Source organism: Natator depressus, chromosome 7 (genome assembly GCF_965152275.1).
Source record: "Natator depressus isolate rNatDep1 chromosome 7, rNatDep2.hap1, whole genome shotgun sequence".
NCBI classification, from domain to species: domain Eukaryota; kingdom Metazoa; phylum Chordata; order Testudines; family Cheloniidae; genus Natator; species Natator depressus.
In genome coordinates this window covers 25,339,089-25,361,522 of record NC_134240.1, presented here as the reverse complement: position 1 = coordinate 25,361,522, position 22,434 = coordinate 25,339,089, and the positions used below count along the sequence as shown (strand labels likewise).

General features: G+C 40.3%; 1 protein-coding gene across 1 annotated transcript in view; it reads right to left on the bottom strand.

Annotated features, from left to right (window-relative positions):
* Window positions 1-22,434, bottom strand: part of ARHGEF3 (Rho guanine nucleotide exchange factor 3) — a 317,845-nt gene that overhangs the window by 154,330 nt on the left and 141,081 nt on the right. The window lies entirely within an intron of this gene.

Sequence of the window (22,434 nt, the reverse complement as noted above, 5' to 3'; positions counted from 1 at the left end):
GATAGGCACTGCAATAGAGCCTGGAGACCTCAGGGGGCTCGGTGCCAAGAGCAGCGTCTACAAAAGTGGTGCCGCAAGATCAAAGGATGGTGCCAAAGCCACTGCTTGTATTGCCGGCACCGTAGCAGCTCTTGGCACCGTATTGACAGAGGTGGCCGAGGAAGAGCTGAAAGAGGCGGGCAACTGAAAGCCCTGAGCCTTGGCACCGTGGAGGGGCAGCTGACTCACAGTCAGTGCTTGAGGTGCCTGCTGTGTGAAAGGTGCTGAGTCGCAGAGCAGGACTTACCGGTTTTAACTTTTCCCCCGACGAATGGCTCCTGATGGGGGAGGAAGCTGGCCATTTTTTTTTGCTTTTGCTTTGCCTCTGGAGGGTGTCACAGAGGTTTGCTGGCCAGAGTCAGACGCAGGTCTGAGAGAGTTTTCCAGGAGCAGCATTTTAAACCTGAGCTCCCTGTCCTTGTGGGTTGGTGCTTTCAATTTGGTACTGTGGATGCATTTTTGGGGTACATGAGACTCCCCCAAACAGCGTACGCACTGTGAATGCCCGTCCGAGATGGGGATGGCATCCTTACAGGAAGCGCATCTCTTGAAGCCTGGGGAGCCTCGCATGTCCGTAACCGCGGAGGCTTCTCCCCGCCCCAAATAAATGTAACAGTTAATGTAACTTATCTAAATAGTAACTCTAATGACTAAAAACTATCTAAGTAAACTGAGAAACCAACTAACTAGCTAATGTCAAAGAGCACTGCTGAGCTCCGTCTCTGGCCGGGGACGGTAGGGAAGGAACTGAGGAGCCCGGGCTTTGCACACGCTGTTAGAACACTGACAGCTCGAGAGGCAGGCACAGCCCGTAGGCTGTAGAAATCTCTAATCAAAGGCATGGGGCTGCACCTTGATCTGAAGTGGAGCACCCACAGGGACATCTCTCGAAGAAGAACAGGCAATTGCCTTATGTTAATTCGTGTACCTAAGTACCAGTTATGGACCTACTTCAAAGTCGCCCTGATTACCTATTGTAAGCCAAGAGACTCCAACCTGTCAAAGAAGGCTTGAAATTGTATAAAAGATCCTTGGGTCCTGATCCTGTCATCTCAGATCTGCTTGAGGTTTCATGCAGGGGAAGCCACAAGGATTGAGATCCCAGTTCTGACTGGATTGCCCTGAAATATAAACATTGGACTATAACCTTTAAACTATTTCTGAAAGAACTCTTTGCATCTACAAAGCTCACCATCTCTGCTATAAATCTGAACCTCAAAAATTGCACGCCTGTCTGTATGTATATTGATCTTTTAACCATACTCTCTCTCTGTCTTTTTTTTTTAAATAAATTTTAGTTTAGTTAATAAGAATTGACTGTAAGCATGTATCTGGGTAAGATCTGGAATATTCATTAACCTGGGAGGTAATGTGTCTGATCCTTTGGGACTGGTAGAACCTTTTCTTTTGTATGATGAAATAAGATTTTCATTAATCCTCATCATATCTGATTTGGGTAACTAGGTGGAGGCCTGAGGCTGGGTTACTTTAAGGGAACTGTGTTTTGGACTTCTGAGTAACCAGTGAGGTATAACAGAAGCCGTTTAGCGCTGGCTTGGTAAATCTAAGTATTGGAATATTCACCAGTTTTGGGGATTATCTGCCCCATTCTTTGCAGTTCACCCTAATTGAGTGACCTCAGCTGGCTCCCCCAGGACCCTGGTCACACCCTGTGTTCATATTCAGATCCCAGGAAAAACCCCTCAGGCCGCCTGGCTCAACTCCTACTGGCCTTGCACATGGCCTGTGCTTTGGGCAGTAGCTCTTATTGTTTCAGCTATCTATTCCATAATGGAGTTTAATTGCTTTTTACATTGACCCTGAATGAAGGGTGGTTGTCTTGCCTACCAACTTCAATGAGGTTTCACCCAACTTCTGGCATAACACCACAGATTTTCTCAGTATCATGATATCAAAGTTCTATGGAAATAGAAGTATCAAAAAAGCACACATATTAAAGACATCTTTATGATGAAATTCTGATTTTGGTCAAACCTTTCATCAGCTCCCCTTCTTCTACTGTCACTAGTGCACAGAGATAGCCGCAAAAGGCATATGTGAACGTTGGCTGGTTTTAACCAGCAGGCATTAGGCTTGTAACAAAAGTTCTTTGCTATTTCTAAAGTAATGTTTTTCCACTGCATTTGTTAAAACATGACTAAAACAATAGAGTGGCAAAAGAATAGTCGGTGGCTTTACAATGTTTGAGAAGCTCCTTTTGGTTCCTTTCTGGGATTCCAAAAATACATGTTTTTGCTCCTGGGATGTATCATAAATATGCTATTTTCAGTACAGGAACTGCAATACTATGCATATTTCACCAGAGAAACTATTCACATTAAAAAAGTTGTTTTCTCTGAACCAGCAACTATTTTCCACAAAAATGTGTTATTTTATTATCCCCCAGAGAGAGTCCTGTGAATGTCCAATTTGTATGCCAAGAAATGCACACTCACAATAACCAACACAACTTCAAAGCAGAAGGAAAAGGCATGCACAGTAACTCAAATTTGTTATTTTTGTCCATTCATACAGTTTTATTTTATTTTTTTATTGCTTTGATTGCATCTTTACGCACACAAACATATTATTCACATTTTGCATACATACTTCTGTGACCATTTTGTATTTTCCTCCTCTGCTACAATAGTTAGACTAACACTGCTTTTTATTCAAGATCATAAATAGCAAATGGGCAACATATTTTCTCCTTTGGTTCTTGTCTTCAAATACAGATCCTAGTAATCGCTCCCTGATCTTTCAAATATTTTACAAAATACAAGGAATGAGAGCATGGTAAATCCACTTGTGAGTTGTCATCAATTTATGGAGAAAAAAAACAACCCCAAAACTAAGCTTTTGTTTCTGGTGGGGCTGTGCTGTTCACTCTGAATTCTGCAGCATTCCAACTCCTGGAGTCCCAAAGATCATTTGATTTCAAACAATCCAGAATTCATAGCATGCAGTACATTTGCAATCTACTGAGAGCAGCCAGCTGGCAGCAAACTAGAGAGCCTAGCAAGTAGCTCAGATTCAGCTGGTCCCTGCACCCTCTTTTAATGTTGGAGCTCACCGGTGGGCAGCAGTTGCTCTACCCACCTGCACACTTAAGCTATAGTTTCTGTCAGAGTGCACCTCATTTTGCCACTATATGCAGGACTGTTGCCCTACTTGACTGCCTATATGCCTACCCACAATGCCATGTCTACTTTGAGTTTACAGTAGGTCTCCATTCAGGTAAAGAGCTGTGAAATACACAGTTGTTTCAGCTGCAGATTGATTATTATCACTCCCAATAAAAACAGTTATTCAGGAGCATTTATATAAAGTACAATACTTGTCAGCACCACTTTTCCTACTAGTGCATTGTTATTTACATTAGTACTTTCCTTTTTATATAACATCACTGATCTACTCATGAAAAGTCTGACTATTTAAAAAAAAAACTTCAAACAACAATGTTCATACATAATATCATGCAAAAAAGTGTAGTGATTATATATTTATGGATGGAATTCACAAAGTATTGAAGTGAATAGGCTGAAACAACTTCTGTTTCACTGGAAAATTATATTTAATTCATAGACAATTTTTAATTGTAACTACTGCATAGACTCAGTCAGTCAAAAATTTCAGATGTTTAACATCTGTGACATTCTATTCTATAAATGCTGAAGTGATAAAGTGAGCTGTAGCTCACAAAAGCTTATGCTCAAATAAATTGGTTAGTCTCTAAGGTGCCACAAGTACTCCTTTTCTTTTTGCGAATACAGACTAACACGGCTGCTATTCTGAAACCTATTCTATAAACATGTATACAGCAGCTGCAGACAAAGCTTAACTGCTATATATTCATTATGCTTAATCTTGTGCTCTACTATTGTACTGGCTTAACACTAGAACCCTTTTTCATCCTTTTTTTTGTTGTTGTTGTAAATGCTCTGATCATAATTAGTCATAGCATCTGAGACATGTATTACACATAACTGCTTACAGGAATACGATAATGGTTTCAGTCATTATTTTGCTAACATACCACCATCCATTCTGTCTAACCAGCTTACTACTCTATAGAAAGCTTTTTACATATTTTACAGGTTTCATAGTCATCAGAGGGACTTAAGGTAAAAGTAAAAAAAACCATAAAAATTAATTGATAATGTTGTGAATGTGCTGATACAAATTAATGTAACACATGCAAATAAAACTCCTAAATTATAAAGATCAGTTACCCCAGCATAATGGCTATTGCATTTATTTTCCTAAACAGTTATTAGTCTGCTGAAGATATAATTACACTGGAGCATAATTCCCTACATTTTCTTTTTTGCAGAGAAACTCTGTGACCAGAAAGTATTAGGCACGAATCGTCCTGAGTGCTGGAAACCTTCTATGGTAGGATTAAGTATTCATAGTTATGGAATGTCAGATTGTAATAAACAAATTCCCCCAAAGCTGGTATTTCCCCCAACTTCATTCTTCTCTTTAGTCAGAACCGAAGTTTAGACAAGGATTGACAAAGCTACAATAGTACCAGGGGAACAAAAACACCTCCCCTCCCCGCCAAATTATAATAAAAACACTTTAGATGGTAATCATTTCTATCATTTCAAGCATTACAATGCTGCTCAAACATCAGTGTCAAAAAGTGAATCAGTAGTATTATGTTCACCAAAAGATTCCAGGAGTTACCCCAGTTAAGGAGTAAAATGCAACTCTTTATGAACGCATCAAATCAACAATGCTATTGAATACAGCAAGTTCCATTATAGACACATTGTTATTAGCTTCTAAAACTAACAGCCTCAGGTTTCAGAAGTGACTACTGATTCGGGTCCCTTAATTATTATTAATGTAAAAGTATCTGACACAATTTCTTTACCAACAATGTGGAAAAGTTTGGCCTGGTCTCATTGTGAAATATAGAATGTTAAAATCATTCTTATCATTTAGTTGCCACACAGTCAGCAGAACAAACAATATTTTTAAAGGTGATATGAGACTGGTATTCTGTCTGTCAACCAACTCAACCCTTAATATAAACAAACTTTATGGAGCACATTGTAAGTGATCTGCAAAGCCTTTGTAAACTTTTTTTTTAAAAATAGCTTAAAGATCCCAAATCAAACTAAGACCAAAATCAATAATAATGAAAAACCAAATGCTGCCATCCAATACATGCATTCTGCTCTCTTTTGGGCTAAATTTCACATTCTTTATTCAAATTTCCCATTGAAGTCAAAGAACATTTTGACTGAGTAAGGAATGCCTTTATTTGGGTCAGAGACAGATCTCATCTTATAGGAAACTTACCAGAAATGAAGAAATCTGAATACAGTTGATTATTAAGGAAATCACTTTTGTTATCTTTAAAAACAGAAAAGGCCACTTAAGGATCATAACAGTCATGGTGAACTTGCTAAATACACTAAATTGTCAAGATATACTCCCTTTATGTTCATGTTTAATTTGAATGAGAAAAATAAAAGAGAAAGGACATTTGCCTTCAAGACTGTTTCTTCATTACATGTAGTTTGTGCTGGTATGTTCAGCCTATGCTATGTACATATTTGCTGCTATATTGAATGAAGATAGATAATAAAGGAAATGTTAGTCCTCCATACTCCAGTAAGATACTATTCAGAAACAGACTGAAACCATGCAAGAGTAAAAAGGGAAGAGACATGGGGACATAGCCAGCATTGTATAAATTCTTTCAATAGAGTGCTCCTGGGTTTTATTTATTTAGGAATAAAGAGAGAATAATGTAACATAGCCCTGAGAGAAATAACACATGCCACTAGTCCAAATAATTCCAGAGTCAAGCATCTGTCTGTCCTAAAACAATCATATGATGGATTAATAATGGATTAAGGACAGTCACCTTATAATAAAATCTGAATCCAGATGGGGCACTGACCTCTAGTATGATAAGGGAATTATTACGAAGTCATGCATAATTCAAGCATACTGCATATACCCTACTGGCCAAGGCTAACAGTATCTCTAACATTAGCAGGTAACAGAAGTGAATTTAATAGAACAAAAAAGGCAGAAACAATATATATTTTAATTATCTCAACTCTGATAAGCAGAGATAAAAGTAATCCCCTTTAAGCTTTTAAGTCTGGCTTGCCATACCTTAGCAATCAAATACTAACTTTATTATTAGGTTTAACTAGGTCAAATAAATTTTCAATTATATTGCCTTAATTTGTAATATGCATTCTCACTGAGCATTAAAAGCAATCAAAATTAAGGAACTCTGAAGGATGCATGTAAATTACATATAAACCTGGATAACTTTCTGTTCATATTTCATAATGGGACACATTTTATTAACATTCAAATATAAAATAAAACTTCTAAACAGATCCATAGATATGAAGTCTTCTCTAGTTCAGAACCTGCTAAAACACTACTTTCTTTTTAAGGTTATTATCAGCAATGATAACTGTTATATGTTACCCAAAGAACAAACAAGTAACTTCTCTAATGCACAATGACTACCTTTCATAGGGAATTTTACTATGATTTTGACATTATGAAGTACAATAAAATTCATGCTACTAGTATCCATTCACTATAACCATACACAACTTCAAAGACAGCTTTATGGCAATACTCATGATGTATATGACGGAAAATTTTCAGAAGAGTTTTGCTCCCATTTAGGCATGAGGATAAGTAGCCAGATTTGCAAAAGAGCTCAACATATTGGATGCTGACCTATTCCGAAAATCTGCTGTCAAATGTGGGGCTGGTCTGTAACACTCGCTGTGGGGGCCGGTCTGTAACACTCGCTGTGGGGGCCAAGCATAGTGCTACAAGCACTTTCCAAAAATATCAGTTTTCCCATTTTACAGAGGACATAAGTGAGGCATAGAGAGGTTACGTGGCTTGCCCGAGGTCACCCCGTAGGCCAGTAACTGACCTAGAAAACAACCCATGTCTCCAGAATCTCATTTCAGTGCTCTACCCATGAGGCCACAGTACTCTGAAGAGAAACATTGCACTGTGAATTTAAGAATGCACAATATTCAGTGTGCATTGTTTTTGATACATAGTCATTGCCTCATCCATCACTGTAGAATGGGAGCTTATCAGGAAGTTAAGGATAACTAACTAATAAATTGCTTTGCTGATAGATTCCATGCAGGTTTACAGCACAAGTTAGGTCCAACAAGATTCTAATGCTCAAAGGCACCTTAATATAGCAATAGTGGACAGAAATGTGGAAAGGAACAGGACACCAGAAGACTAGTGAGAGACACTTTAGGGCATACTTATAGAATGGAGAGGCATAATAACTGCACAAACAAAAATACAAAAGAGTAAATTTCAAGAGACTTTTAAATTACTGAGGGCTTGTATACACTACCCTACAGGGTCGATTTAAGATACACAACTTCAGCTACGTGAATAGCTTAGCAGAAGTAGACGTACTTAGATCTACTTACAGCGGTGTCTTCACTGCGGTAAGTCAACAGCTGATGCTCTCCCGTCGACTCCGCTTGTGCTTCTCTGGTGGAGTACCGGCGTCGATGGGAGAGCGCTCAGCGGTCGATTTATCGCGTCTAAACTAGTAAAATCGACCCCCGCTGGATCGATCACTGCCCGCCAATCCAGCGGGTAATGTAGACAAGCCCTCAGAAGCCAAAGATCCTTAAATGTCAGGCACATTGTACCATCTGTCACCATAACAAGACGCCCAACTACCATTCACAGTTCCCCCTTTTACAATCATAATTGGGCTCACATTCCCTAACTTTATCTGTTCCACGCTCAGATCATTAGATTACAGTTCCCACCACTGTCTGGCTTAGTATTGTACAGCCAAACTAAAGTGTGCAACACTGTCTGAGATTGTACTCACAAAGACTGTTCTTCCCAGCAAGACTATTGAGAAAGTAGCCCTGCGCCGATGTATGTATGCAACGAAGTTTGAGAAGTCGTTTGCTGATCTTATTTGTGAGTGACAAAGGTGACTGAGTTTAGATGGGTAGATTCACACATCTAGCAAAAGAATGGGTTTGGGGGAGGAATATCCAGGATACAGTAGGGGTGGTGGATTGAAAACTGGGGTGAATGGCAAAGCAATAGTGGACAGAAATGTGGAAAGAAACAGGACACCAGAGGACTGCTGAGAGACACTATATGCCACAGATAGCATGAAGAGGCATAATAACTGCACAAACAGAAATACAGAATGCAGAGGATTGAGGAGAGGCACCATCTAATGGTCTGAACACAGAATGGAAACAGAGAACTCCTAAATTCTTAACCTAGCTCTACCACTGGCTCATTATATGACCTTGGAAGATTGAGTTAGCTCTCTGCTTCAGTTCCCTCATTCATAAAAATAATTCTCTCTCTCAGGTTTTAATGAGCCAGTTTAGTTAGATAATGTTTATAAAATACTTAGAATATGTAAATCATTATGTAAACCTTATTATTAGACAATCAATTAAATGAGCAGAGCTATGCCTATGTACAGGTATGGTTCACAGGACCCATGCACAAACAGGTTAAGGCCTTCCTGTACAGAGAGATGTGATTTGTTGAGATAGAAGCAGGTTGGATAATTCCCACATTTCTTCATATGCAGATATCTGAGTGTAATAGCCTTATACATGCATGTATCCACTCACAGAATTTTGTTGTTACAGCCTGCTGGCCACATGTATCACAGGTATATCTAATTATATGACATCAGGGGCTGATATTCCCAAAGTTGGCAATAAAATGTGCCATGAGTGCCCGCCTGCATGAGTTACTACTCCAGGTTATCAATCCATGGAGCACTCCTATCCGAATCCACTCTGTCAAGCAAGTACAAAAAGTGTTTAAAAAACAACAACAATACGATTTGGCCACAGTCCTCCTTGTGACAAATCAGCAGAGTTGCAAGCAATGCTTCCTGTGAGAATGAAAGGAAGCTCTGCCTTCATGACTGATTATTCAGTGGGAGACAGGTGGTCTGGCACTGGTAAGAGGCATTAAAAAATTAAAAACCTATTTTTATAAAGGGATACTGCTAGTGGACTGATATAGATGTAAGCTGGCAAGAGACCCAGCCATCTGCAACACAGATTCTGCTATCCACTTTATGGAACAGGAGTGACTCCAGGCTTTTAAGAAGTTTAAACACCCCTATTTAGATACTTTTTTTTTCTGGATAGATTTAGACTTAGGAAATAGCATCATTTACTCTAGTATGGAGACTGAGAGAAAAAACAAGATAACTTCAGTGTAAGGAGTAAAAATGCTTGGAAAATAGAGGTGGATCAGTGAGCACAGCTGAACATAAACCTAGCCAGCCTACCAGTTATTGCAACCTGTAGCTTACGGAGCTTGGGTATAATAACAGCTAAGTGTTCAGCAGGAAGAACCTCATGTAAATTGCTCCATCATTCTGTGTAGCGGGAAGAGTGCTGCACAGGAAAGTTTAATATGTTTAATTATTAAATGCACATCCAGTTAATAAGCAAGATAATGAATCCTACTATAGAATCTGAGATTTACTTTCGGTAGAACTGTAAAAATAATAGAATCTAAACTAATAATAGGCATTACTTGTATTCAGTTTCTATATCCCTAGTCCTGGGGTTTAACTGTTCTATTACCCTGGCAGTGGGTGATCTCACTGAGGACATATCCATCTGTTATATGGCATATCACCACACTGGCATAATATAATATACCCGGCATACAACAGGCAGCTAGTCACTTACTATTTATTTGCATTGGGCTAGTGCTCAGAGGCTCCAACCTGGATTTGGGCCCCACTGTGGTATGGAAACACAAAAATGGTCATTGCTTTGAAGCGTTCATAATCTAAACAAAAATAGAAATAGATTTATTAGAGTAATAGATATCAAGTCAGCCTCTAAAGTAACGTATTTGCAGTCAGGTTTTCACTGAAGTTGCGGGGATAGAATTAACAATTGTGTAGAGATCAGTTGTAAAATGTAATCGCAGAACATAAAAAAACTACTATTTCATAACAGCATAAATCCTATTAGGCTATTAGCAATTGAAATTAACTGTTCCCCCATCATAGCTTCTTACCAATGTGTCTTTATCATTAATTTTGGCAACACACTGACCCTTAAGACTAGTAACTAACCAGTACAGAAATTAAATAATTTGTAGTATGTTGCTACCATAGGTTAGATGTAATTCAGTCGTTGAAAAATGTCAACTGCAAATACATGTCTTAAATAGTTACAAAATTATATATTTTTAGATTTACAAAACATTATGTCCTTTGCCTACAGTATCAAATATATTTCTACCTAAAATATATATTTTAGTTTACCAGTTGATATGATTTTTGTACTGGAAAAAAAGTAAAACAAATAGAAAACAAGTAACTATGACTATCAAGGAAGATGTTTTCTATGTTAATTTATTTGAAGTAAAATTGTAATGACGCCAAACTATTGAGGAGGGAGCTGGGATATGGAGTGGGGTAGAAGGACAATTTAAACTGAACCTCTATTCAAATTATGTTTTTCCTTGGTTTAGAATGCAGGTTTGCCATTAGAAGAATTTTATATATTGCCATTATAAACCAATATTAGCACAATATATTAGCAAAATAATAAATAACAACCTATTTATAAAATTTTAAATCACAAAGGAGTAGAAGGAAATGTGCATCTTGTGAGACAATTGCCCAAAATTATTTCCTGTGTCACATTCTACGATAACTCCATAGAATTTGTTCACTTTTTTCCATATTAAATAGTAGTTGCCACCTTGATCTGGTGTCCCACCAGACATTCCTTCATTACACCCTCTGATCCACCCATGAAAGGCACTGGCTGTACCACTACCTAGCACCAAAGGATAATCTGCAGGGACAACATAAATGCTTCTTTGCGGTATCTCGAGAACTTGAGGGCAGCTAATTACTTTCTTATCCAAAGGACCGGAAGTGGCTCCTATTTGACTGGCAGGACAAGTCATCAGAAAGTGCATAGGAATCTTTCCCAATTTGTTGCAAGCATGAAAAGCTGACAATACAGGACCCTGTTCTAGACCCTTATGTGACAACCATAGACCAAACCCTTACCCAAACCTAAAAGTGGGGTTTCAGGCTTGAGATTGCCTATCAGCCCAATTTACCATAGATTACTGCCATGACTGGAACAGCTGGAATCAACAGGACTCATGTTTGATTCTGAAACACAACTCTCAGAGCCAGAACTAAACAAACCTTGAGACAAATTATAACTGATGAAGGCAAGTGGTCAATAGCTGAGCAGATAATTACCCTGGTTTAGTGAAGGACAGTGCAGAGAGAAGAATTTAAAGGGACATTGGACGTTTTTATATCTTGTTTTAATGTACCATAATGGCATTTAACCACAGCAATGAATTCAGGGTGGTAGAGGAATAGGGTGACAAGCTTAATGCTATGCCAAGTAAAAAGAAAAAAAAAAGTAGATGATTGGAGACCCTTTCCCTTCTCCAAGACAGATTTGGGATCACTGTCCACTATATCCTCGTGGGACAGTCACTAGCTGACATGCAAATGTTCTATGATAGACTCATACTGAGGTGATAACATCTTTGTCACACAGCAGCCCTGCAAGAAAAATTACCTCTAACTGCACTGAATTCTTGCAAAAGTGACACTTCCTCTCTACCCCTGCAAAAGTAGAAATACATTTAGGAATGCAGCCTGCAATTCTCTACAGGATGTCCTTTGGCCATCTGCAGTACAGGTCACAAACCACAAGCAAGTAAACATAAGGAAAAGTCACCCTAGGTTACTCCCCACTGATATCAACCTTGATGATATGTTAGGAGGTTGTGTGAATTTACTAATTCCTTAGGAAATGTTTTCTGTCCATGATTTCTGCAAGATATCTTTCCCAGATAGATTGGATAAACAATTTGCAGTATATTATTCGTGAACTAAACAATAATTCTGTTGGCTATATGTAGTGTGCGATTGATCACGAACAGAGTGCCAGGCTCAAGGATTCTGCAAAGGAATGCAGGTATGCTATGCTGAGCTACTTTGATACCAGACTTGAATCCTGCAGGTATGTACAATATAATTACTCTAAACCTTAAGTGGATTTAATTAGTTTCAGTTAGCAAAGGAACAGAAAACTAGGGTCTGTGACAGTGAGGTCCTGTATGGAAAACTAGAACAGCCAGTCTTGGAGAGAAAATTCAGGCTGAAGTTTATGTTTTACGGTTATTTTTTAAGTTAGCAATAAAGCCTAACCGCACAAAACGGGTTTTGTCTCTCTGTGGTATATGTATCCTTTGTTCAGGGGAGGGTGGGAACTTCACCTACTTTAAGTCACCTGGAATTTTACTGCTCCCTGGCTGGATAACAGAAGCTTTTTTTTGTTTTTTAATTATTTATTTATTTAAAATATCAGAGGATAAATAGACACCAAATAGCAAGAAACAAAAAAATCTCGTTTGTGCAGCAATATTCTTGCTGATATACAAATATGGCTACTGATGCAAAGCCACTCACCAAAGTTCAGTGTGAACAAAATGTCTTTGCATGAATGTCTGCAAATAGTAAACAACAAGGGTGTATGAATATTATTGAACTGAACATCGGTTCAGAACTTGAAAAGATTCACAAATACTGATCTGCAGTCTTAGGCCAGCCTTGTTACAGAGACTTGTTTTTAAATCCTTTCATAAACATGAAAGACTATTCCCAATAGGGGAGAGTTTCAGCTGTCTCCAAAAACACACTTTTTTATTTAAAAAGTCAGTGACATTAATGGTGAGCTAATTAATGGTGGCTGAGGAATGAGGGTACACAACAGGTTAAAATGACGCTGAAGGAACACATAGATTTTCTCCACAACTGCAGACTGAAAAGTTCTGAATAAAATAGTCAATGGTAGCGCCAATCCTGAGCCAGCAAACAGCGTCCCAGAATATCTTCTTTATGCATAAAATTCTTGTTTGAGAGCAGCCAACTCCCCCACAACTGCAGAAACGAGGGAGCAATCAATGAGAAATTGGTCAAGAGCGGCTCCAGCGTGAGACAGATGTCACTATGGTGAACCAGCAATGCCACTGACTACCAAGATGAGTTAGCAAAATAGCATATTTTTATACAGTCCTACAACCTACATGAAAGAAGGCTGGTTTGCGGGAAAAAGTACAATGATCTTTTTTCAGTGTATAAACATCTAACAACTCCTGGGGCTTCACTGCTTCCAATCCCTCATTCTCCTTTCCTACCTCCTTTTCCCCAGGCTCTTAACTCCCAACCACTTGAATAACAATTAATAATACTTTGTATTTCTATGGAGTCTTTCATAGGAGGATCTCAGAGCTCTCTATTCATAATGACTGTTCACACCACTTGTCTGAGATACAGAATTGTCCTCATTTTACAGATGGAGAAAACTGTATCACAAAGAGGTTAAGTGACCTACCCACAGTCATTGGCAGGACTGGGAACAGAAACAAAGGGCATGTCTACACTGGCAGAGTTACAGCACCAGGAGTTACAGTGCTGCTCAGAGAGCGGTAAAGGGAAACTGCTGTTGTGTGTTCACACAGTCAGTGGCCTGCGCAATAATGTGTTCACACCTGTGGCAGTTGCCGTGGTATTCAGAGCATTGCACACTGGGGAGCTAACCCACAAAGCATTTCTTCCTCTTCTGCTGCTAAGAGTTGTGGGAAGATGGAGGAGGGTCGCAGGGCATCCTGGGTCTTCACCAAATGCCCCATGATGCATTCCTTTGCATCCCAGCAATCCCTGTGCTTCCGTCCACATTTGGTGCCATCTTTCAATGGTTTGTGTACTGCGTGCTGCTAGACCGGTGCCGAGAAGGGGAGGCTCAGGAGCATGGGACACCCTTAATTCCTCTGGCTGTAAAAACTGAGGTGGAGCTGACTGACCAGGAGTCGGTGCTGGTGGAGCTGGTGGAGGCAGAGTCTGCTGGGGAATCTGCTGATGCACCAAAGGGTGTCCCTGGGGTGCAAGCTGGCTCAGCGGAGTAGGTGCCCCTGAGGTAGGCATTGTCAGGGAGGCTGGAGACCACAGGAGGCTTGTTGCCGAGAGTGTCGACTGCAAAAGTGGCGCCACATGATCAAAGGATGGTGCCGCAACCGCCGCTTGTAATCTCGGCACCACAGGAGCTCTCGGCACCACAGTGATCGAGGTGGCCGAGGGAGAGCTGAAAGAGGTGGGCAACTGAAAGCCCTGAGCCTCAGTACCATATATGGGGGCAGCTGACTCATGGTCGGTGCCTGAGGTGCCACACCTTAAGTGAAAGGTACTGAGCCCCAGAGCAGCAGTTACTGGAGATATGAGAGCCAGTTTTAACTTCTTCCCTGAGGAACGGCTCCTGAGGAGGGAGGAAGCTGGCTGTTTTTTTGGTTTGGCTTTGCCTCTGAAGGGTGTTACAGAGGTCTGCTGTCCAGGGTCAGATGCAGGTCTGAGAGAGTTTTCCAGAGCAGCATTTTAAGTCTGGGCTCCCTGTCCTTGCGGGTCCGCACTTTCAGTTTGTCAGAGTGGATGCATTTTTGGGGTACATGAGACTCCCCCAAACAGCATACACACTGTGAATGCCAGTCCGAGATGGGAATGGCCTCACTACAGGAGGCGCATTTCTTGAAGCCTGGAGAACCAGGCATGTCTGTAACCCCAGAGGTGGGTTGGTTTTTTTTGTTTGTTTTTTAAAGAAATAAATGTAACAGTTAACGTATCTTAACTAAATAGTAACTCTAATGACTAAAAACTATCTAACTAAACTGAGAAACCAATGAACTAACTAATCTCAAAGAGCACTGCTGAGCTCCGTCTCTAGCCAGGGACAGTAGAGAAGGAACTGAGGAGCCCGGGCTCTGCACACGCTGTTAGAACACTGACAGCTCGAGAGGCAGGCACAGCCCATAGGGGTACTGCTGTAGAAATCTCCGATCGAAGGCGCCGGGACACACCTTGACCTGAAGTGGAGCACCCACAGGGACATCTCTCGAAGAAGAATATTTGTTGCTATGCTCGGGAGTGCAGTGCTTGTAATGATAGGAGGTGATTGTGATTGGTGCAGACGATACAATATGAAGGTTAAACATAATTGTCTGCTGCTTTGCAGGGCTCTGTTTGCTTTCAGTTAATAGAATAAAGATTACTTTCAAAGCAACACAATTCTTCTTTAAAAGAACAACCACCGGAGGAGGGAGTCAAACAAACAAACAAACAAAAACCATCAGCAGGGATGGGATGGGGGAAGGGAAGGCCCCAGGAGGAGGTGGGGTCCCAGGATGACTGAAGGTTTGTGTATGTCCAGGGATCATATCCCACCTTCTCCTTTGCAGTACAATGCAGCGGGTACTGTACTTCAGCAGGGCCAAACTGCAGAGGGATGGGTGTTGAGTGCAGTGGGTGGGAGTCTGCAGTGCTGAACTGTGATGGGGGAGGACTGGAATGCCACAGGTATAGACTGGAACCAGGAGGTTCATAACAGTGTGTTGGTGGTGTCTGGGGAACATGAGAAAGTTTTGTAACACTGGCTGAGGGGAGGGCGGGTGCGAAGCTGCTCGTTTTGCAGATCTAGTATCACCTGGAGCGTGTCTGTTTGGCACTCCATAACATTTAAGAGCTATTTCGTGGCTTCATTCTGGCATGCTGCATTCTCCTTTCGGTCCCTCTTCCCACTGTCCCACCACTCCTTCAATTCCTGTTTCTCAGCAGTGGAGTGCCTCATAACATCACACAGAAAGTCCTCCTTAGTTCTTATTGGAAGCTTTCTAATTCTGCACAGCTGTTCAGCTGCCGATAAAAAAGAGGGAGGTTGGGCTTCCACAGTCATCTCTGTGACGTTTAAACGCAACATTTTACAGAAGCAGTATTGTTTGCAACACAGAGAACACTGATTAAGTGATCTAAAACACAGCCAGTACTCTCACACCTGTCACTAACTGGCTGACCCCAAGCAAGCACACATGAGCCACAAGACCCCCCAAATGGTGAGTAGCCACAGGGGCAGGGTAAATCACTCTTCCTGGACCCTGCTGTACATGGGGCACATGGCTCTTGGAGAGAGCCAGCACTGTAGGGGTGGCCTGATAATCATTCCTGTCCCCACACTTTCCACAGGATATAATCATTATGGAAGATATCTTGCTGCTGAGGGTGAGCAGGAAATCAAGGGAGGGTCTTCTTCAAGACTGCGGCTTCCGCCCTGGCCCCATGCAGCTCACCTGTGGCAAGAAACAAAGGAGTTCTGCCGAAGAACCTGCAGCAGCGGATTGCCCAGTATCTCCATGAGAGTTTCCTCAAGATCTCTGAGGCAGATTCCCGTGAAGTGAAGGAGTCAATCAACAGCCTGTTCTGATGCTCAGACTAGGCATGTGGTGGGAGACAAGCCTGCTTTCTGTAACCCTCCTGCCCCCAACAATTTGCTTCAGCAATTCCCAAAATCAAATCCACTTACCAGGGGTCTCCACTTCTGTTTGCGCTTTGCCAAGATACAACTGCTGTTACTGGCTAGCCTCCTCCGGGGTAGAAAAGAGCTCCTGGATGCATGCCTCTGTGACCTCCAAGTCATGCCTCTGGGTCCCCCTTCCACTCCAAATCCTCATCCAAGATTTCCTCCTCCTGGCTTGGTCCACACTTGACTGGCACGCAAGCCACCGAAGTATCCACAGTGGTCTTTGCAGTGGAGGTGGAGTCACCACCAAGTATCATGTCCAGCTCTTTGTAGAACCAGCAGGCGCAGCGGTTTGCCTCCCGTGCCTTGTGGTAAGTGTTCTGCAGCTCCTTCACTTTGACCCTGAACTGCAGTGTGTCCCAGTCGTGGTCCCTTTCTGTCACGCATAGTGAAATCTATCCATAGGTATCATAATTCCTACAGCTGGAGTGCAGCTGGGACTGGACAGCCTCCTCTCCCCAAATGCTGATTAGGTCCAGCAGCTCAGCATTGCTCCAAGTGGGGGATCGCCTGGTGCATGGAGCAGGCATGGCTACCTGGAAAGATGTGAGAGCACTGCAAGTGTCACCGAGCAAACAGGAAGGGGACTTTCAAAATTCCAAAGGAATTTACAGGGTGGGAATGATGGTTGCTCACCTGAGGGTAGGGCAGCAGAGTTCAAACTGATGACCAGAGAGGCGAGAATAGGCATTGTGGGACTCCTCCCAGAGGCCAATCGCAGCACTATAATCGACCCCAGAGTCTACACTGGCACCACAGTGCTGTAGCCCCGGTGCAAAAAGCTCTACGCCTCTATTTGGGGTGGTTTTTTTAAAGCGCTGCAACTGCGCAGTTTCTGCGAACTAAGTGGCTTGGCAGTGTGTACACCTCGGGATTTACAGCGCAGAAAGCTGCTTTACAGCGCAGAAACTTGCCAGTGTAGACAGGGCCTTAATCTCTTAACTCCAAGCACTGGGCCACATTCCCATCCTTTGCACATAAGCAAAACAATCCTGTCATTGGGCATTACACCTTCAGACACCCGAGGTGTGGTCTTATTTAACAGTGTTACAACACCTTTTCAGTAACATTTAATTTACAAAGGCCATTCTGGAAACACATACTCTACAAAAAAAAAAGAGAACATTACTTTTGTTCTACATGCAAAGCACCTGTTAGTAGAAGGTATTCTGGGAATTATATCAAGTACTGTACATTCACATAAATACTCTTTCTTCAATGGTATGCAAGGTTGTAAAAGATCTAGTGTAAAACTATTGTCAAGATGAAAGTTATGGTAAGTCAAAGTTCCTGAAGCTGGTCAGATAACTGGCAAAAAGAAACATCAACTTTTAGTTCACAGGTAGTATCCAAGGGGGAAAAATGCCCTCTCTTTTCAAAACTTTACCTTGGTATGTACAGCTAAGTGCAAATGGTTCATTCCCCAGCTACCCTTAATTAGCCCATCTCTAACACCAGTGCCTTTTGAAATAAAGTGTTAGAACCAGCTAAAATTCTCCCCCACTGGGAAAACTGTTTTGTACTCATGAAAGGATTAAAAAAAGAAGTGTTCACATTTTTCACAGCCACTTATTCAGTGACATTTAGAGAGTCTACAATACTTAATGAGAAAGCAATTTCATTATACTGTAAAGAAAGCTTTAACTCAACGCTAACAAAAATCTTAGAAACTTTCAGAATGTCTCATTTAACACTTTGAGAAAGCCATTTACAAACCTATGCACTCCTGAAAACTTATCCAACAAGGTATCCCATTAAGGGGTTGAAAAAAGGCATCTCTACAAATAATTTTCAAGTCTACAGATGTGGAAAGCCTGTATCCTGCTGATAACACTGAAAAGCATTTTCATTTGCCAGTAAGACCAAAAACTGCATGGTTATGTCATGTTCAACACAGCAGGTAACCATCTTTTGTAGTCTGAGAATAAGAAACTGTACTTGACCAGAGTTTATTATGAAATACATGACATGGTAACAAAACTAAGTGAAAATTCTATTGCATCGTAAACATCCAGTGAGGCCTTCAACATAGGAGTATCCTTAAATGACCATTATACACTATAATTATATGCTCCAATCCTATGAGCTGGTGAGCACCATGCTCTGAGTAGGGTTAGATGAAACAGGGGTAGCACTGGTGCAGCTGCAGCCTTAAAGGTGTAAGCAATTTCCTCGTGCCGACAAAGTCCATTGGCTTGCGTTTGAATTAAGGATACTCACAGGAGACACTTTGCACCTTGCCGGATCAGGCCAATGATTATGAATTATGGAGACAAAAGTTATATGAAAGAGCTAGGGTTGGGGATGCTTTACTGCTTTTTTGTATTTGGATGAATTAAATAAATTGTTTAATGCTCATGAACATGAGGAAAAAGAGCAACAGTCAGATGTGGATCAGGCCCTTCAAAGGGATTTTCACATATAATTCTTCAAATTTTCTTCAGTCTTGATCTAAGTGACATCTAGAATACTGGACCAAAAACCAGAGGTGAGTCTAAACAAATCTGAAACAGTCTAGAAGGAATCTACATTGTAACTCAGACTTTCTTTAGGTCCCTTCAATGTATATATTACACTAACAGACTCTACAGCAAGAATTCACAATTACTTTTATAGCAAGGACCACAATTTAGCAGAGGTTGTCTCACAGACCAACTACCTAACCATTTACAGTTACATGGACCACCTTCCCTCCAATTCACATTTATATACTATGCCTGTGGCAATGATAGCAATTGTTTACATGGGAAAGAAATATTAGGAAAATATGTGAAGGTATTTTTGAATAGGATTTGGCAACTAGAAATGAAAAAGAGCTAGTGCCATCTGAGCAGCCAGCATTCTGCAAATGACCAGTGATCCATGGACCACAGCTGGATAGCTGCTCCTCTAGTCTCTCTCTAGATTTAAACTCCTTTGGCAAATTCAGAGGTGATGTGTTGTGTACATTAGATCACCGAGCACTAAGGCCTTGCCCAAACACAGAAATTGTACTACTTTAACTACAGTTAAACCCCTCTAGCGAGCACAGAGCTATAATGATAAAAAAGTGCTTATATATTGGTATAGTTTATTCCCATACAGCAAAGAGAATAAACTAGAGTGTCCTAAGCACTTTTATAGTGGTATAACTACAACTCCACTGCAAATTGAACAAATTTTTATTTCAGTAAAAGTCACTCCCCACATCTGGAATTCACCATTACAAAATGTGTGTAGACCAGGCCAAGGGCCATTTTACGGTAACCTAAAGTGGTTGAAAACTTGGAATTTCCATTTTGAAATTTCGTTTCATCCTGAATCAGAACAAAAAGTCAAAATTTTGAAATTTCCCACAAAAATGAAACTTCTGAAAAATTTTATTTCAGAAGTATCAAAATGACCTTATCAAAGTGCTTTGTTTTGACAAGGTCAGAGTGCTTCATTTTGAATATATTATTACTATACCAAAAAAGCACTTCAATAATTTGTCATAGAAAATGTTGATGAAATTGATATGTCTATGAAATGAATCAGCATTTTCCAATGGAAACCTGTTGGCTGGAAAATGTTCAACAAACTCTACAGTAATTTAGACACTGTTAGAAATACTTACACCTACACTGTTTATGTCTAAGGGAGTATAAGGAGGATGGGGGGGGCGTATTTTAAATTACACTGTCTTACAGAACTTTGGGTGCAAGGTACACTTAAACTCTCCTGTACTCAGACAGCCTTGGAACAAATTGTAGCCACTCTAAGAAAGTCTAAGTTAGGGAAAGGAGTTCTAAGTTATACATCCTTGTTGAATTTGACCCATCGCGTTCTTCTAACAAAATTCTGTAAAAATCCTAAATTACATTAAAAAGGTGATAATTATCAGTATGTTCACTTTTAAACATAATTGTTCTTTCAAACATAAATGACAATTATACATAACAGTTAGCAAGTCTGAAGATTTTTCTTTTTGAAGATGCTCCTTATGTGTAGATTCAAAATCAGCACCAGATGAAAACCTCTAGGGACAATTTATCCCAAAAGAGCCACACATGCTTATCTTCTAAAGGTGACTTAAGTGAGGTCTATTTATAAGCCAATAACTCCTAAATGTGCTTCTGATCTACTGTGTTCAGATGCTGGAGCTCTAAAATGGGCATTTTTAGCATAACACATCATTAATTCAATTTCTACTGTCTGAAAAAGCACTTAACTAAATGTCCATTTCAGTAGTGCAAGTTACTCTTGAGTATAAGTAAAATAACTCATATCCAGTAACTTTCCCTGACGCAAAGCTGACGCAGAGCCATCTGGTGACACGTTTGTATAAATATACCTGCTACTTTACAAGTGTCAGTGAAAAATCTCTGGAAACAAGATCACTTTGAGAATTTGGGACAGTATCTAAATGATTTTGGTACCACTGAAGACACCCACAACGCTGACTTGATTAAGATGGCCAAATACTTGTAGACGGTGATATTTACAACCATGTGTGACCAAGACAGTTTCAAGTGTGTTACATCTTTACAATGCCACAGCAGCCCAAGAACTGAATATCTTTCTTAATGGACATCGCTTGAAATACAGATCCCCAACCAGGCTACCTCAGAGTAACCCTAGATGTAATATTTCTCACATATCTTAGCCACCTGAGGAAAACTGTGGCTAAAGTAAAAAGAAAAGGAGTACTTGTGGCACCTTAGAGGCTAACAAATTTATTTGAGCATAAGCTTTCATGAGCTACAGCTAACTCGGCTGCTACTCTGAAACCTGTGGCTAAAGTGAGGTTGTGTAATAACCTTCTAAGCAAATTGGCTGGCACATCAAGGGGAGAATGAAGCACTCATGAAATTTGATTCATCTGACATAGATTATTTTGGGTGCTGCATTTATATAATGGAATAACCCACTTTAGAATAATAATTTGAATTATTTTCTTGTACCCTGATATTGCAGGAGAAATATAAATATGATTCAGATAAATGTATTTTCAGTTAGGTCCATTCTGTGCCTGAAAACAACAGAAAGGCACAATGACAAAAAACCCTCTCGTTAGCTGTAGTTCTGGCTAAAGTGAGAACTACTGAATAAACAGAATTTATATATATCTGGGGTGTGAGTCTCTGAGAGTGCCTCTTAGTCAGATACTCATAAGGAACAAAAACACATTTCTGACAGTGAGAAATCTGATAAAAAGTTGTATAGCCCTCACGTGCCACTGAATATTAACAGTAAAGAGGCACCACCAGCTTGAAAGCTAATCCATAATTTAGAAAAATGAATGCAAAGTTGTTTCAGGTACCACACCTAGTCCTGAAAAATCCTGTCATGTTATGTGGTGGTACAATCCAAATTTTCTATTTTTTAAAATTACTTTCTCCTTACCATACAGTGTGAAATATCTGCAGCAAAAGGAGAAACTGACTAAATGAGTACAGGAGAAAACAGTGAAAATGATTAAAACACAAAACAAACACACTGAGAAAGGAAAAAATCTCCCGCTAATTCAGTTGCAGAAATATTAAATGTTATTTTCAGAGAGAAGTGTGATTTTTAATCGGACAATGTCTCTTAAAGTGTAAGAATCTCATGTCAGAATTATAACCTTTGCATGAAAAATAATAGGCATTTCAATTTATTGTGTACTTGTCCTCACTAAAATCCTGATCCAACAGCCATTGAAGTCAATGGGAATCTTTCAGCTCCTGAAGCTAAATAGTGTTTTAAAGTAAGCAGACACCGATCAGTGCAGTAAAATCATCATTTATATAAAAATGAAATCAGTGTTACCAAATAAGGCTACTGGATATCTCAAATTTATTTACAGAAACAGTTTTGGGGTTGGGGTTTTTGGGGGTAGCCCTAAGGAGGAGACAGGAAGAACAGAGGAGAATCAGCCAATTAGAAACAGCTTATTTGAACAAAAAAACTGTACACATTTAAAAACTGCATCCTTTATGTAAAAGCTGGCTTCTGG